The following is a 12315-nucleotide window of genomic DNA, read 5'->3' as shown; positions in this document are numbered from 1 at the left end:
AGCTGCTGGAGCGTGTCCAGAGGAGAGCCACCAAGCTGGTGAGGGGTCTAGAGAACAAGTCCTATGAGGAGAGGCTGAGGAAACTGGGCATGTTTAGTTTGGAGGAGGCTGAGGGGAGACTTCATTGCCCTCTACAACTCCCTGAAAGGAGGTTGTAGAGAGGTGGGTGTTGGCCTCTTCTCCCAAGGGAATAATGACAGGACCAGAGGAAATGGTCTGAAGTTGCGGCAGGGGAGGTTTAGACTAGATATTAGGAAGAATTTCTTTACTGAGAAGGTGGGCAGGCACTGGAACAGCCTGCCCAGGGAGGTGGTGGAGTCGCCATCCCTGGAGGTATTTAACAAACGTGTAGACATGGCACTTCAGGGCATGCTCTAGTGCCCAAGATTGTTGGGTTGGGTGTTTTGTTTTGTGATTTTTTTGGTGTTTGTTGGTTGGATTTGGTTTTATTTTTGTTGTTGTTTTTTGGGGTTTTTTTTGTGTGTGTACGGTTGGACTTGATGATCTCAAATGTCCCTTCCAACCATGAAGATTCTGTGATTCTGTGATCTCTGCAGGCCAAGCAGAAGAGCAGTCCTCGCTGCCGATGGAGCTGTGCCTCAGCCTTTTCTTCTGCTGATGTGAGGCCACCTTGTCACTAGAGGGAAGCAGAACCATGTGCATGGGGCTGGTCTGGCGTGGCTGGCATCACCAGAGCTGCTCTGAGCTGGAGTGGGGACAGTGGAGAGAACCACCCAGCAACGGCATCTTTGACTGCTGGAGAAAGGGGACACCTTCCTCACCTTGGGCTGGGCAGAGCTCCAGCAAAAGGTGGTGGATGAAAGCCACAGGGAAAGGGAGTGGCTAAAGTGATGCTGGGCCATGTTGACCAGTTATTACCCTTCAGGGACATCCCATGTCCCCTCTCTGCAGCGTCTCTCACCAGTGGTGAGCTGGCATTGGCATTGGGGGCTGAAGCAGGGTTCAAGGACACCCCGTGGTGCAGGATCCTGGCCAAGAGGGTTGACTGAGGACTTTGGGCAGCTGCAGAGGAGAGCGTGGTGACAGTGGGGACATTAGGCAGAGCATCACTCTGCCATGACCCTGCCTGGAGCATAACCCTTCTGGGGTGTGTTAATTGGCAGGACTGGGTGTGTGAGGACACAGGAAGGGTCAGGGGAGGCAGGAAGGGGTCAGGGTCCCAAATCACCCTTTGAGGTATGGCTGAGGTGTCTCTGCTCAGCGTTGGTGGTGCTGCCGGTCCATGCACCCCAGGGAACATGCAGAACATGCTCACGGAAACCACACCACCCACGGAGGAGGCTGGTCTCCAAACCAGCTGCTCTGGGACCTGGAGACATTCTTCTCTATGAAGATAAGCAACCAAAAAATTCATTTCCCCCTTTGGCCCTGGAGATGTGGGGGATTCCCCTCCTCTCCCTCTCTACTGGGCTTGTCTCCACTTACATCCTGAGCTCTCCCATGGGGCTGGCTTGGCCACAGCCCACCTTCAAGCCCATCCACATCTCTGGGGAAGGCTCCCCCCAGGTGTTCGTCAGCTGCAGATCAGGATAATTTCCTGGCATTTTTAGAAATACATGCTTCCTGCAAATTTCTCCCGGTGCCTACTGCTTCTGAGAGGTTTTTGACACAAAGGCAACCTATTCACCAGCAGCTGCCAGGAGTTTAGTTCAATAACAAATCTTGCCGCCGGAGCTCTGCCCGTGTCAGTACAAGCCTCAATCATTGCAGTTCTCCCGTGGTAGGTCATGCAGCCAGGAGATGCCAAGGCTTGCCGCTTTGGCCAGCATGAGACTACAGCTCTCTGCCAACCTGTCAGAATAGACGTGAATTTGCTGGTTTGCTTGAATTCCTGTGGAGAAAATTCAGGGCATTTTGTTAGCTAGATCGTGCCGGAGGATCTCGGTCGTGGAAACTGCGAGAGGGTTTGGGGTCCCCCCCCTTTGGAGGGACAGGGCAGAAGGATGCAGGTGGTGCCTCTGGGGTTCTGGGGGAAGGCAGGACATTGGCAGAAGACATAAGACGACCCTCAACATCAGCTTGGATGGTCAGAAATTATGTTTTTCAGATAGCGGAAGGAATGCACTTCCTCTGGTGCCAGCACATCACACAGCAGCCACTGCCCAGGGCTGTGTAAGCCATGGGGCAGGCACAAGTCGTGGATGCATCTGAGGACATCTCCATGGGGAGCCACCAGCAAGATTATTTCCATGTACCGTTCCCATGCTGTTGGGTTAAATACTCAAAGGAAAACGTTTTTAACGACAGAAACCTTAATTCTGTCATGCTGTGAAATAAATAATTGTGGTTTGGGGTTTTATACCTGCCAATCTTTCTCTTGCTGGTTAGCATCAGAGCCTCACTGCTAGTGTTTGCTCAGCTCGTTATTGGGTGAAAGAAGGAAGTGGAGCCGTGCAGCACTGCGGTCGGGGGCTTGGTGGTTATTTTTTAGGCTGAAGGTGGTGATGGCATGAGTGGGGAGAGCTGGAAGCCCAAGGTGATGAATTTTCATCAGAGACACCCAAACTGGCACTTTCAAACGTGTGACCAAAGTAGAGGTAGTTGGGAGAGCAGCTAAGCATGGAGGGTAAGGAATATCACCAGCAAAGGAGGTGTGATAGCAGGTTCATGATACATAAACCATCATTACAATAAGGAAATGGGTTTGTTTGTCTGCTATTAAATGCTGTTTTGGAAACAGGAGATAAAATATTAGCTGTTGTTAGATATTTAGCTCAACAGCTAAAAATTACTGCCAGCAGTAGTAATTCGGGTGAGGAAGGAGAGACATCTAGGCAAAATGACGCACCCAGGAGGACAAAGGAGAGGCAAGAAAATGACTGCAAGAAAAAAAATAGCGTTGTAATTCTGTTTCTGAGAAGCGGAGGTCCCTGTAACTCTGGATGGTATTATTGTCCGCAGGAGCAGCAGCAGGCGAGATTCCAGGCACAAAAAAGGATGTGATATTGTGATGGTTCCAGCGGTGACTGCAAAGCAAAGAACAAGAAGTGCTAATGAATGCCTTGTTTTTAACAGGAACTTTCTTTTCTCCCCATTAGTGAGAACTTCCTGCAGCAAAAACAAGTGCAGCTGCTTTTTTTTCTTTCTTTTTTTTTTTTTTTTTTTTTCTTTTCAGACAGAGGTGTCTGAACACTTTTGCTCTTTGAGGATGAGCAGTAGAAAACTGGTTCTGCGGTTCCATGCTGTACCTACAGACTGCTGTAGGAAGGGCACATCACAAGGGCTGCGTCGCCCGGGGCTAACAGACCCAAGTTACCAGCCAAACCGAAGCCTTGAAGTCTCTTGGTCCCCATGCTGAGTAACCCATGGGGCCTGGAACAGCAGGCAGGACTGCTGTTGGAAAGACTCTTGCTCTTCTGGTTGCTACCAGAGAAGATTTAAGGAGACAAATGTCTGTCAGAGAATGCCCTTGCTTTCTACAACATAAGAGGCCTGTTGGTCCACCTCAGTATGGGAAGGGTTGGCTCCAGGTAACAGGAGGGACAAAGACCTGCAAAGCAGGCAGCTCCTTGCCTTGCTAAATTCAGGAAAGTCCACATGGGTGTGATTTAACTGCCTGTATACAGATGTCTCATGCCATTTTAGATGCCTCTGGTCTCCATCTGCCAGTGGAGAATCGTAGAATAGAATCATAGAATCATTTATGTTGGAAAAGACCCTTGGGATCATCGAGTCCAACCATCTACCCTACTCTACAAAGTTCTGCCCTATACCATATCCCCCAACACCACATCTAAACGATTCTTAAACACATCCAGGGATGGTGACTCAACACAATGCCTGACTACTCTTTCTGTGAAAAACTCTTTCCTAATGTTCAGTTTAAACCTACCCTGTTGTAGCTTGAAGCCATTCCCTCTTGTTCTATCACTAATTACCTGTGCGAAGAGACCAGCACCAACCTCTCTACAGTGTCCTTTCAAGTAGTTGTAGAGAGTGATGAGGTCTCCCCTCAGTTTCCTCTTCCTCAAACTAAACAGTCCCAGCTCCTTCAACCGCTCTTTGTACGATTTGTTCTCCAGGCCCTTCACCAGCTTCGTTGCCCTCCTCTGTACCCACCCCAGCACCTTGATATCTCCCTTGTATTGAGGTACCCAAAACTGGACACAATACTCCAGGTGTGGCCTCACCAGTGCTGAGTACAGGGGGACAATCACCTCCCTACTTCTGCTGGTCACACTATTTCTAATACAAGCCAGGATGCCGTTGGCTTTCTTGGCCACCTGGGCACACTGCCGGCTCATATTCAGCCGCTTGTCAATTAGAACCCCCAAGTCCTCTTCCGCCAGGCAGCTTTCCAGCCACACTTCCCCAAGCCTGTACTGATGTATGGGGTTGTTGTGGCCCAAGTGCAGGACCTGGCACTTGGCCTTGTTGAAGCTCATACCGTTAATGTTGGCCCAATGATCCGATCTATCTAAGTCTCTCTGTAGAGTCCCCCTATCCTCATGCAGATCAACACTCCTGCTTAACTTGGTGTCATCTGCGAACTTACTGATGATAGACTCTGTGTCCTTATCAAGATCATCAATGAAGATGTTAAACAGAAATGGTCCCAACACTGAGCCCTGGGGAACACCACTTGTGACCGGCCGCCAGCTGGATTTAACTCCATTGAGCACCACTGTTTGGGACCGTCCAGACAGCCAGTGCTTGATCCAGCAGATCATATGCTCATCCAGGCCATGTGCATCTAGTTTTTCCACTAGAATTCTATGGGGAACAGTGTCAAATGCTTTTTGAAAGTCCAGGTAGATAATATCCACAGCCTTTCCCTCATCCAATAATCAGGTCATCTTGTCATAGAAGATCAGGTTCGTCTGGCAGGACCTGCCTTCCATAAACCCATGCTGAATAGGCCTGATCCCCTGGTTGCCCATTATATGGTTTGTGATGGGACTCAAGATGACCTGCTCCATGACCTTCCCTCGTATCGAGGTCAGGCTGGCAGGTCTATAGTTTCCTGGATCCTCCTTTTTGCCTTTCTTGTAGATGGGTGTTACATTTGCCACCGTCCAGTCCATTGGGACCTCCCCAGTTAGTCATGACTTCATGTAAATAATGGAAAGCGGTTTGGCGAGCACGTCTGCCAACTCTTTCATAGATTCATAGATTCATAGATTCATAGATTGGTCCAGGCCGGAAGGGACCTCCAAAGGTCATCTAGTCCGACCTCCCCACAGTCAGCAGGGACACCTCTAACTAGACCAGGTTGTCCAGGGCTTCGTCGAGCTTCACCTTGAATATCTCAAGGGAAGGGGCCTCAACCACCTCCCTGGGCAACCTATTCCAGTGTTCCACCACCCTCATGGTAAAGAACTTTTTCCTAATATCCAATCTAAATCTCCCCTTCTCCAACTTAAAACCATTGCCCCTCGTCCTGTCACTGCAGGCCTTTGTAAACAGACCCTCCCCAGCCTTCCTGTAGGCCCCCCTCAGGTACTGGAAGGCCGCTATGAGGTCTCCCCGGAGCCTCCTTTTCTCCAAGCTGAACAACCCCAGCTCCCTCAGTCTGTCCTCATAGGAGAGGTGCTCCAACCCCCTGATCATTTTGGTGACCCTCCTCTGGACCCGCTCCATCAGGTCCATGTCCTTTCTATATTGAGGGCTCCAGACCTGCACACAGTACTCCAGGTGAGGTCTCACCAGAGCAGAGTAAAGTGGCAGAATCCCCTCTCTGGATCTGCTGGCAACACTTCTTTTGATGCAGCCCAGGATGTGATTGGCCTTTTGGGCTGCGAGAGCACATTGCCTGCTCATGTCCAGCTTCTCGTCAATCAGCACCCCCAAGTCCCTTTCCTCAGGGCTGCTTTCTAATACCTCATCCCCCAGTCTGTATTTATACTGAGGATTGTTTCTTCCCAGGTGCAGAATCCTGCACTTGCTTTTGTTGAACCTCATGAGGTTCATCTGGGCCCACCTCTCCAGCCTGTCCAGGTCCCTCTGAATGACATCACATCCCTCTGGTGTATCGACAACACCACACAGCTTGGTGTCATCTGCAAACTTGCTGATGGTGCCCTCAATCCCTCTGTCTATGTCTTTGATAAAAATGTTAAACAGTACTGGTCCCAGGACGGACCCTTGAGGGACACCACTTGTCACTGCTCTCCATCTGGACTTAAAGCCATTGAGTACCACCCTCTGGGTGCGACCATTCAGCCAATTCCTTATCCACCGAACCGTCCACCCATCAAATCCGTATCCCTCCAATTTGGCAAGCAGGATGTTGTGAGGAACCGTGTCAAAGGCCTTACAGAAGTCCAGATAGATCACATCCATAGGTGACCCCTTGTCTACTGACCTAGTCACTTCATCATAGAAGGCCACTAGGTTAGTCAGACAGGACTTGCCCCTAGTAAAGCCATGTTGGCTGTCCTGAATCATCCCCCTGCAATCTTGGGGTAGCCCATCCGGTCCCATAGACTTGTGTGCATCCAAACGGGGTAGCAGGTCACTGATCTCTTCCTCTTTAATTGTGATGCCCTCGTTCTGCTTCCCCTCCCTGTCTCCTAGCTCATGAGGCTGGGTGTCCAGGGAACAGCTAGTTCCACTGCTAAAGACTGACGCAAAGTAGGCGTTGAGCACCTCAGCCTTTTCCTCGTCCTTGGTGACTATGTTTCCCTCTGCATCCAATAAAGGAGGGAGATTTTCCCTAATCCTCCTTTTGTTGTTAATGAATTCATAGAAACATTTTTTATTATCCTTAACAGCTGTAGCTAGGTTGAGCTCTAGCTGCGCTTTGGCTCTCCTAATTTTCTCCCTGCATAGCTTCACTACCTCTTTATAGTCTATGAGAGGCCTGCCCCCCCTTCCAAAGGTTGTAGACTCTCCTTTTGTTTTTGAGATCCAGCAAAAGGTCCCTATTTAGCCAGGCTGGTCTCCTTCCTCGCCTACTTGTTTTTCAGCACACAGGGACAGCCTGCTCCTGTGCCTTTAAGACTTCTTCCTTGAAGTATGTCCAGCCTTCCTGGTCTCCTATATCCTTCAGGGCAGCCTCCCAAGGGATTTTGTCTAGCAGTTTTCTGAACAGGTCAAAGTTTGCCCTCCGGAAGTCTAAGGTGACAGTTTTAGTAACCCCTCTCCTTGTTTCTCCAAGGATTGAGAACTCAATCATCTCATGGTCACTGTGCACTAGGTGGCCTCCAACCTTTACTTCCCCCACAAGTTCTTCCCTGTTCACAAGGAGCAGGTCCAGGATGGCACTTTCCCTGGTTGGCTCACTTACCAGCTGCGTGAGGAAGTTATCCTTCACACACTCTAGGAACCTCCTGGATTGTTCCCTCTCTGCCGTGTTGTATTCCCAGGAGATATCTGGGGAGTTGAAGTCCCCCACAAGAACAAGGGTGAGTGATTGCGAGAGCTCTGCCAGTTGCTGATAGAATATTTCATCGATTTCTACATCCTGGTTTGGGGGTCTGTAATAAACTCCCACCATGATATCTGCCTTCTTGGCCTTCCCCTTGATTCTAACCCATAAACACTCTACACTGTCATTCCCATTATTAAGTTCTAGGCATTCAAATATGTCTCTAACATAGGGGGCCACCTCACCACCTCTCCTTCCTTGTCTATCCCTTCTGAAGAGTTGATAGCCATGGATTGCAGTGCTCCAGTTTTGTAAGTCTTCCCACCACGTTTCTGTGATGGCAACTATATCATAGTTTTCCTGCTGGAAATGGCCTCCAGCTCCTCCTGTTTGTTGCTCATACTTTGTGCATTTGTGTAGATGCACTTTAGCTGGGCTAATTTTTCTGCCACTTTTATGGGGGGGGCTGAGCCCCAGTACCCCCCTGACCATGCTCAGACCCTTCTGTGGTTGCCAACCTATCACTATCCCTGATGTCATCACTAGCACATGGGTTACCATCCCACACCTCTACTGAGACAACAGGCCACAAGACCTTGCTGGTGCTTTTACCCACCATCACTGGTAATCTGCTCCCAGGCTCTTTTTTAGTAATCCTGGTTTCATCCCCGTCTCCCATCAAGCCTAGTTTAAAGCCCTTTCAAAGAGCACTGCTAATTCTTGCCCCAGTATTCTTCTTCCCCTTTGGGTAAGGCTTGCCCCACCTCTTGCCAGCAGGCCTGGTGTCCTGTAGATCATCCCATGATCAAAGAAACCAAAGTCCTGCCGGTTACACCAGCCTTGGAGTCAGGAGTTAATCTGTTGGCCCTTCCTGTTTATCCCCTCATCAATTCCTGCAAGTGGTGGGATAGAGGAGAACACAACTTGTGCTCCTGATCCCTTAACCATCCGTCCAAGGGCCCTAAAGTCTCTCTTCATTGCCCTTGTGCTACTGGTAGTTACCTTGTTGCTGCCTACTTGAAATACTAGTAACAGAGAGTAATCTGAGGGCTGGACCAGGGTAGGAAGATTTTTCTGTATATCCTTAATCCTGGCCCCAGGGAGGCAGCAGACTTCTCTGTGGGATGGATCCGGTCTGCAAATGGGGCCTTCTGTTCCCTGCAGAAGGGAGTCACCTACCACAATTACCTTCCTTTTTTCCTTTGTTGAGGAAGTCTTAAGGCGTGGGGGTGGTGGCTGGCTCTGGGCAGCTCACTGCATAGATCTTCTTCTCCATCCTCATTTACCCGGCCCTCAATTTCCAAAGCCCCATACCTATTTTGCAAGTGCAACTGGGAAGGTGAGGGGGACCAGGAGAGGTTTTTGCTTGCCCTTCTGAGGAGGGACCTGCCTCCATTCCCCGTTGTCCCTTAAGTCTCTCTCTTCTGCCTGGTGACAGGCGGAAAGGAGATCATCTACTTCCTGTAGAGCCTCTACCCGATGCCTATGCCTCAGGGTATGGCTCCACCACTCTATTTGAGTTTCACTGTCTCTGACACTTCTAAGTCTTTCTACCTCTTCCTTCAGTTCAACCACCTGCCTGAGCAGGTAATTTATTTGATCACACTGCACACAGGTGGTGTCTCTGGCTCCCTTGGGAACAAGTGCCAGGCTTAGGCATTCACTGCAGCCAGACCTGCACAGCTGTACAGGAACCTGTACATAAGTCCATGGGGCCTGATGAAATCCATCCACACGTCTGAGGGAGCTGGCAGATGAAGTTGCTAAGACACTTTCCATTATATTTGAGAAGTTGTGACAGGTTGGTGAAGTTCCCGTTGACTGGAAAAGGGGAAATATAACCCCCATTTTCAAAAAGGGCAAAAAGGAAGACCTGGGGAACTACAGGCCAGGCAGTCTCACCTCTGTGCCTGGCAAGATCATGGAGCACATCCTCCTGGAACCCCTGCTAAGGCACATGGGAAATAAGGAGGTGATTGGTGACAGCCAACACGGCTTCACAAAGAACAGGTCATGCCTGACAAATCTGGTGGGCTTCTACGATGTTGCCACATCATTGGTAGATGTGGGGAGCAACAGCCGTCATCTACCTGGAACTATGCAAAGTGTTTGACACTATGCCACATGACATCCTGGTCTCAAAGTTGGAAAGACACAGATTTGATGGATGGACCACTCAGTGGATCAGGAACTGGCTGGATGGTACTCAAAAGGTAGTGGTCAGCGTGTCCAAGTGGAAGCCAGCGTGTCCAAGTGGAAGCCAGTGATGAGTGGTGTTCCTCAGGGGTCAGTACTGGGGCCCATGCTATTTAACATCTTTGTTGGAGACATGGACAGTGTGATAGAGTGCACCCTCAGTAAGTTTGCTGACAACACCAAGCTCGGTGGCTTGGTTGACACGCTGGAGGGAAGGGATGCCATCCAGAGGGACCTGGATAGACTTGATAGGTGGGCCTGTGTCGTGGTTTCAGCTGAATTTACCAAAACCAGACCGACAGATGGCCCTCCCCTCCCCTTCTCCCCCCCAAAAGAGGAGAGAGGAGGAGAAAGAGATAAGGAGATTCAGAAGTTTAGAATGAACTAAACTACTTTAATGAAGAATTAATATTAAAATAAAAATAAAGAAGAAAATAATGAAATAGATACAATATATACAAAACCGTATCAAGCTCCCAGGATGACAGTCACGTCACCGGCAGGCACTGGGGAAGTCCCAGACTGGACTCAGTGATGAATGGGAACTGGATTCCAGCTCTGGAGTCAGGAACACACGGATCAGGATCAAAGGCAGATGAACAGACAGAGTCCTCTCTGGACATCGACCATCGCAGGAAGGGGGCTGACCCTTTGATCCCTCAGCTTTTATACTGAGCATGGGGCAGATGGGATGGAATACCCCAGTTGGTCAGGTTTGGGTCACCTGTCCTGTCCACTCCTCCCCACCGATGTGACCCCTCTATGTTTTTTCCGTTTCCAACCCTCTAAGGGGCAAATAACGAAATTGGCTGCCCTTGGTTGTTATAGCAATAAGGATAAGCAAGGGCCTCTCTGCACACCATTCCTTGGCATGGAGCACAAACATTGGGCTTATCATTCTGAGAACGAGCAGTTTTCTCCACAATATGCCGTTAATTTCAGAGAGTTAGAGGAGGCCGAGCTAGGATGGAAAGTTACAGAACAGAAAATTGGTTCAGTTTTACTTCAAACCGGGACAGCCTGTATAAACCTCATGAAGTTCAACCAGGTCAAGTGCAAGGTCCTGCACCTGGAACGTGGCAATCCCAGCCACAAATACAGGTTGGGTGGAGAATGGATGGAGGTGAGTCCTGAGGAGAAGGACTTGGGGGTGTTGGTGGATGAGAAGCTCACCATGAGCTGGCAATGTGCGCTGGCAGCCCAGAAAGACAACCACATCCTGGGCTGCATCCCCAGCAGCATGGCCAGCAGGGTGAGGCAGGTGATTCTACCCCTCTACTCTGTTTTGGTGAAACCCCACCTGGAGGACTGTGTCCAACTCTGGAGTCCTCAGCAGAGGAAGGACATGGACTTTAGGAACAGGTCCAGCAAAGGGTCATGAAGATGATCAGAGGTCTGGAGTACCTCTGCTGTGAGGACAGGCTGAGAGAGTTGGGGTTGCTCAGCCTGGAGAAGAGAAGGCTCCGAGGAGACCTTAGACCCCCTTCCAGTACCTTAAGGGGGCTCCAGGAGGGAACGGGGAGGGACTCTTTAACAGGGAGTGTAGTGATAAGACAAGGTAACAGTTTTAAACTGAAAGAGGGGAGATTTAGATTAGATATTAGGAAGAAATTCTTTACTGTGAGGGTGGATGAGGAACGGGCCCAGGTTGCCCAGAAAATCTGTGGATGCCCATCCCTGGAGGTGTTCAAGGCCAGGCTGGATGGGGCTTTGAGCAACTTGGTCTAGTGGGAGGTGTCCCTGCCCATGGCAGGGAAGTTGAAACTGGATGACCTTCAAGGTCCCTTCCAACTCTAACCATTCTATAGTTCGAGTCTATGATATAGAGACATCATCCCTCATGCTTGCTGCTACTGTCTGCTTGGCCTCTTCTCGCTCTGTAATTCATTGTCTGAGGTTCGACACTTTGAAAATGCAAGCTGAGCAGCAGGGCACACATTTCCAAATGTCAGTGGTCTGAGAGCCGGAACCTAGGGCTGACAACTTTGGGTTAAACATCTGACCTAGCTTAAGGGGAGATTAATACTGCTGAAAGCACAGAGGATTTATGGAAGAGCTGCATGTCTGCGTGAACTTGGATGGGGACAGAGATAGGCAGGAAGCACAGCGTCACTGCTATTTCCATTCCAAACCCACTGCAAGCCTAAGCCTAGCTCAACATTGCAGGCGATTGGGCAAAGAATGTGCCCAGCTGCAGGTGCTCTGCTGTGGAAAGGTCATCACAACAGAAGGGAGCAAGATGATACACTGAAACAGGGGCTTCCAGCCCCTGGGTGCCTTCAGGTTTTTTTCTCCAATGCCAATGCAAAAAACGAAAACCAAACCAAACCCAGCCCGGTTGGTGCTGGCATTCAAGACTCTGCCTTCCCGCTGAGCTCTCAGCAGCCACAAGTAAGTTGGAAAAGGTGGGCCTTTGCCCAACAGCATGCCTCAGTTGCAAGAAAACTTTGCTGTGTGAGCTGATTAGACATGGGATGAGTTTGGATCACTCCTCAGAAGGGCTGACTTCTCCCACCGCTACCTCCTCTAGGCACCTCAAACCTATTTTAAGGTCTCATCGCTCGGGGTGAGCGATGAAACCCCGTAGGCTGATGAAGAGCTCCTGAGCCAAGAAGTTCAGGCTCAAGCTGGTATCTCTGTGAGAGAGTTTCTATGAGCTCTTTGCACCATGGTCCACTTTATTCATGCACATCCATATGAAAAGTCACTGGAGTCTGATGGTGACACTTTTGTCGGTGCTATGGCACCTGCAGATTGGCTGTGGACAGCCTGCCTCCTGCAAGGGTGGG

The sequence above is a fragment of the Numenius arquata genome, chromosome 2, assembly GCF_964106895.1.
Source record: "Numenius arquata chromosome 2, bNumArq3.hap1.1, whole genome shotgun sequence".
NCBI classification, from domain to species: domain Eukaryota; kingdom Metazoa; phylum Chordata; class Aves; order Charadriiformes; family Scolopacidae; genus Numenius; species Numenius arquata.
The sequence above is the reverse complement of the archived record's forward strand: the minus strand, read 5'-3'. Positions refer to the sequence as shown.